Genomic DNA, 6,423 nt, shown 5'->3' on the forward strand with positions numbered 1-6,423 from the left:
GTGCCAAAAGCAGTTTGTCATGGTTTTTTTGGCTCAAATCCGTGCCAAATTCCTATTTTTCCTGTTGTGCAATGTCATATTGACAGTTTTGAAAAAAAATTTATTTTTCAATAAAACTTAATTTTTATTTTCTTTTGGAGGACTATCATCTTAATGTATGCATCGTATGCACAACATTCACTTCCAACATGAGGCAAAAAATTTTGAGGGTCTAGAATTGTGAAGGAGCAAAGAAATAAATAAAGACGATGTTTACAAGGGCATTAACGACTCGGAGGGACTCTTTATCATTCCTTTCACTACCTCGACCATCAAATCTACCATATGCTTTTGAAACACATGGCAAATTTATAGACTCAATGTAAGTCACCCTGTGAGTCAATAGAAGATGTTGTCTTGTGATCATCTAATAAAACACTTTACTCTCAGCCAATGAGTTTGAAGGTCCAAAGTATGCATATTTCATGCAATACCAACTTTAATCCAGTCAAGATAGTGAAATATAAAACACAATTTTCTTCTTTATATCTTGTGATACTTTAAAAGATATTCATTCAAGGTCTGCGACAAGAGTCACTTATATAACTTAGGTAGTCATTAGTACATAAGCACTAAGAAACCCATGATAAAGACAGAAACCTCAAACCTTAAGAAAGGGTTTCTCAGTAGTACTTTTCTATCACTTCAAGGTTAGACTTCCACTAAGCTTCTTGCTTAATCTTTGATGAGGCTTTTCACTCAACCTTGAATGGAGGTTTTCTGCTCAACCTTCAATAAGGGTATCTTGTTCAACTTTCCACATAATTTCTTACATGGATGTAGATCTTCGCCATTAAGGCAACAAAGAAAGCTTTTGTTATGGTGGAGTGCTTGGATAGAGGCCCTAAAGGATGAAGAGAGATGATGGTAAAAAGATGCTGATGGGTGAATGATAAAAAAGGAGAAAAGAAGCAATGTGGCTTATCATATATATAAGATAAGAAGATAATCCATGCATGGGTTGCTAGGATCTGGTAGCAAACTTCCCTCCAAAAGATACCTAAGGTTATTTTGGGTATTTTATGTATATTATGAATGTCTCACGTTGTGGCTTAACGGTAGAGAATGGTAACTATGAAAGTTAAAAAAAGTGGGTATGAATAGTATATCAAATTGTTAGAGAAACTAATTAGGATTATTAAAAAGTAGGGATTACTAAATAATGTTTCTTAATATCCATAGTACTTACACTACAACAAAAAAACGCAATTTGCGACACATTTTTGCGACACAAAAGATCAAAAATGTGCCGTAGATTGCAATTTGCAACATAATCTGCGACACAATAAAATGTGTCGCGTTTCAGATGTCGCAAATATTTGCGACACTTTTGAATACTGTGTCGCAAATTTTGCGACACAAATTAAAAACGTTGCAAATTTAATCGCAATTTATGAATCTTCTGAAACAATATTTTTCATTCAATTTGAAACGATATGCGACAATTTATTGGGACACAATTTCTGTGTCGCAATAAATGTTTCAACTATTTGAGACTTTTTGCAACATTCTTTGTGACTTATTTTGATTGTCGCAAAATTTTACGTGCATCACATTGTGTTGCAAATATTGAGTCTTTTTGCAACAAATTTTGTAACCCATTTTGTTTGTCGCAAAACCTTTTGTGTCTCAAATTGTGTTGCAAATGTGTGTGATTTTTTGCAACAAAATTTAAGACACATTTCGATTATCACAAATTGTGTCACAAATTGTATTGTATCTTGGTTAGATATTCTGTGACATAATTTTATTGTCGTAAATTATGTCGCAAATAATTATTCATAACAATTATTATTTATGATAATTTTTTAACTATTTTCACAAGCCTGTTTTAAAGCCTAATTTACAATCCTAAATAATAAATTTTACAATATTTTTCAAAATAAACATTCCGATCGATAAATATCTAGAATAACAATGCAATACAAAATATAATAGTTCAAACATCTAATACAACAAACAAATACAAAATGTAATATTCCAAAATGTAATAGTCCAAGTATCTAATGTAATAATCCAAACCACCACATTCATTTTGTTGCAATATCATCGACAGGCTGAGGTTGTTCAACATCCTCTAAAGTGTGAGGGGCATGGGAAACAGACTCTCCAGTCCTGGCTGGAGCGTGAGAAGTACGACGAGTTGTCTCAAAGTTTACCTGAATACCTCGAGATTCTAATAGAGAAAGGATGTACTGGTTCTGTTGTTTATGCTCCTTATATGCTTTCTCTAAAAATTCCAGCTTACTCATAACCTCTGTAGGCATAGAAGGAATAGATTGTTGAGTTCTCAAAGTGGACCGCTGCGATTGCGAATGAAAAATAATCGAAGCTATCTCCTCAAAAAGGTTTCCCATGCCATATTTTTTTTGCAACCCCGAATATGTCACACCATAGTTTATCATCATCAATTTGTACCCCCTGGCCTTCTTGAGCCAATATGTCTTGTCGAGCTTTTGACAAATTTCTCCTACATAATATAAAGTTAATTATTATTTATATATTATGATAAATAAAGTATTAAGTAATTAAGAATAAAATTTAATTTTACACATACATGTGTTGACCACTCGCTCATTCTAACTCCCATCATCTTTTTGATAAACTTCTTTAAAAGCCTCCACCATGGATACCTTGCGGCCTAATTTGGCTTCCTAAAATATATATATATATATATATATGTGTGTGTGTGTGTGTGTGTGTGTGTAAATAGTTAGCTACTAGAAAAATTTTAACTGTATATATTAAGAAAAAAAATGAAAAAACTTACCGACCTATCTCTATGTTCAATCATAGAGATGGAGCTACCATGATAAATTGTTGTAGATCCCTCAGTTTTCAACTGCCGGCTCTTTTTATTCTTCTCACAGTATTTTCTATATTTTGCATCATTCCAAATCAATAGCAATCGCTCCCGGACATTGTGCCTAATACCACTATGTAAACATAAAAAAACAATTAGACAACATCAAGAAATTTTTCCGAATAATTAACAACAAACTCAAGCTTATATTAAAAGTTGTAAGTTGAGTTTTTCTATAAATGAATAAATAAACATTTGTTGTAAACTTATGCCACCAATCCATTGCACAATATTCATAGAACAAGATAGTTCCATGTTTTGTATTCTAATATTTGAAGAATTTCCATCATCATCCATGATCATCGATAATCCATTCCATTGTATTCTAATATTTGAAAATTTTCAATCATCATCCATGATACTGAAAATCCATTCCATTGTATTCTAATATTTGAAGAATTTCCATCATCAAAATGCCACACTCTTGTAAAACAACATAAACCAAATTAACCCATGTCATGTCAATAATTTTAGATAAAATTTCTATTGAATTTGCTACAGAGTAAAATAACTTTGATAATTCTAATTACCATACCTGAAACCTGAAGCTCCCTAGCAGCAAAATCTAACAACCCACCTAAGAGCCTTGTTTTGCAAATAGGTAATGATTCTTATCACATATGCATATAAGAAAAATTAATACAGAAATCAAAGGCTAAGAAAATGAATAAAGAATATAGAAAGGTTCCCGTTCTCTTTATGTGTTTCAATAAAAAAAATATATTAAAATCAAATTCATTTCAGAATAGTGAGCATGAACAAATAACCTAATGTAATTTTCCCCGAATACTACCCAAACATATAATTCATTGTTGATGGGCATAAAAAACATTGAAGGAAATTAAACATAAAAATATTCACGTAAAGAAAACTCCATACTCGATAGAAAAAGTAGTTGTACTCACTGTAAGCTGAAAATCGAAAAAAAGACATTCAATTCAAGTATTAATAGCAAAACCAATGAATAGTAAACACAAGGAAACCCATCAGATGATTCAAAAGATAAAAACTTACACATAAGATAATGAATGCACAAGCTCCTACAAGTCATCGACAGAGAATCCAATCTCATCCAACATAACATGATAATGTGTGGATCTAGTTGTTCTCTGATGAGGTATCAGGAAATGTAAGTACTACGAAAGAAAGATAAGATGAAGCTTAATATAAACCAAACCAAAGGTAAGCAACCAACTTCAAGACTTCATCATAACCTGAGAGGGAAAGTGATGAACAAAAAGCAATAAAATAAACCAAACATAAGAAAACCAGAGCAAAGATTAGGAAACATAAAGTCATCCCAACATGTGAGCACATGTAAAAATCATAGGATGACAAAGTTTACAGTCGATAACTATGCCTGCAAAATCAAACAAGGATGATTTTTAGAGGAGATTCCTAAAAAAACCATAACATAGCAATTACATGAAAAGGTTGTACGGAACTAAGAAACAAAAAAAAGTTAAAACAACAACAAAACAGTAGAAAACTCACCAGGTGGAACATTTTCAGGTGAATTAGGCTGGAAAAACTTAGTGTGGTGATTCTTTTGGGCCACAATGACTTGGTAGACCACTTCTCATGAAGGAATTTGCATGTCTGGAACAAATGACAACTTGCACACTCAATTCCCTTGCAACATTAGATAGCCCTTAACCATTTATGGATACTAGCATAATTTTCTACGAAAATCAACAAGGAAGAAAAGAACCTCAATGATTTGATCCAACTCAATATTTAGGACCTGATTGAACTGTGAATCATTGACTCCATCCCTAGAAAAGAGATGGAAAGTAAGAGATCAACTCAGAACATAAAATGCAATTTAGTTGCTCATTTTTGTTTAGACAGTGATTGCTCATAGTTCAGCAAACAGCAATTGCTCACTGCTCAAACCGACAGCTTTCATAAGAAAAATCAAAAACAAAAAAATACCATATGTCAAATCCTAATTTAAGGTACATATCATACCCAGTTTTCTAGATAAAAAGGAATATGAATCTACATTAACACTTTAGCTCAGCATTGCTGGAAAATAAAAATCTGATTTAGTTTTCTCTTCCCAGAACTTGTATAGAAAATAGAAATCAATCAGTAGTTCCCTGAATGATAAAAATGACATAGCATTAATAGATCTGCACACCTTTGAAAACAGAAAAGATATAATAGAAGAATTACAGAATTCCTTAATCCTCAGTATCTGATATTGGCTTGAACAAAGAGTCAATCATCTCAACCTTTTGAGATTGGGTTCGAACTAATGCCCTGTATCAAGATATTAGGGGCCCATGCTTGGGAACTCACAACCTAAAGAACAAGAATAAAACACTGAGTGGACAAAATCATAAACATGACTTAAAAAGAAATCCACATTCATGTAATAAAATATCTAGGAAGAGCATCCAAAGATGTGATATATAAAACCATTTATAAAGTTACCGCAACAATTGATGGAACATCTGATTGCCCAGGAGAGCCATGAGATACATCCACCCCCAGTATAATTGTTGGAATCTTGGAAATCAGAGGCATCGCAGGCGACTATTCAACTTGCAAAAATGAATTCATGCCACCAAGTTGCAGACCAAATAAAGGGGGTAAAAAAAGAAGTGTCAAGAAAAAATTTATAGAATAATTTTATGCATGCACAACTTGGCATTAATTTTCAAAAACACATTTGTTATGTATTGATCATTGACTCTTGTTGGGGCCATGTATTAAGTAAGAATACCAAAGTCAGCAAGACATTTTTGTTTCCAAGATCCTGATAAGAAGTTGTATAGATAATAATACCATACTTCCAAGATTGTATATAGAGTGGAGCAAAAGAATGGTAGAATGAAATCAAACTGTAGATGTTAGAATTCTATCTTTGCAAGGAGACAAAGGAGAAATCTGGGAGCACTTGGAAGCTTGGACTTAACCTTCTCAAACATATCTTCTACTCTAGCAATGGGTGGACCACTCCTCATAGAAGGGTTCTCATCAAACACATCAAATGGCTATTTTATAGTCTGAAACAATGAGTAACATACCTCCATATGAACATCTAAACTACATAAGGAATTCTTAAGTAGTTGACACGACCGAATATGCGTGTAAACCGTAAGTGCACGGGCGTCGAAGTAATAAAATCCCAGGTGAGTGGGTATCGTATCCACAGGGAGTATGGAATAAAAATACTTAAATTATTTCTTAAGCAAGTGAAAGATAAATAATGGTTTTGTTAACAAGATGTAATTTAAACAAGAATAAAAGAGACAAGAAAGAGAAGAACAAGTAAAGGAGAGGTAAGGTAATCGATATAAATGGGGTACTCGGATATTGTTCCGCTTAGGATGATCGCTTCAAGTGCAAAACCCTCTATTATGCTTCCTAACTAATGCATTAATGAGTCACAGAAATCCTTCAATACACGGTCCCAAATCTTAGGTCAACCGTGACTAACTCTATACCATCTCTCAAGGAGAAATCGAACAATCTCAACACCTCGCACTTAGATAGAATTGCATGGAGTTCTA

The 6,423-nt window shown here is 33.0% G+C and overlaps 1 pseudogene; it reads right to left on the reverse strand.

The window, feature by feature from the left end:
* Positions 1–2,069: 2,069 nt before the first annotated feature.
* Positions 2,070–5,491, reverse strand: LOC120250483 (annotated as a pseudogene).
* Positions 5,492–6,423: the final 932 nt, after the last annotated feature.

The sequence above is a fragment of the Dioscorea cayenensis genome, chromosome 3, assembly GCF_009730915.1.
Source record: "Dioscorea cayenensis subsp. rotundata cultivar TDr96_F1 chromosome 3, TDr96_F1_v2_PseudoChromosome.rev07_lg8_w22 25.fasta, whole genome shotgun sequence".
Lineage (NCBI taxonomy): Eukaryota > Viridiplantae > Streptophyta > Magnoliopsida > Dioscoreales > Dioscoreaceae > Dioscorea > Dioscorea cayenensis.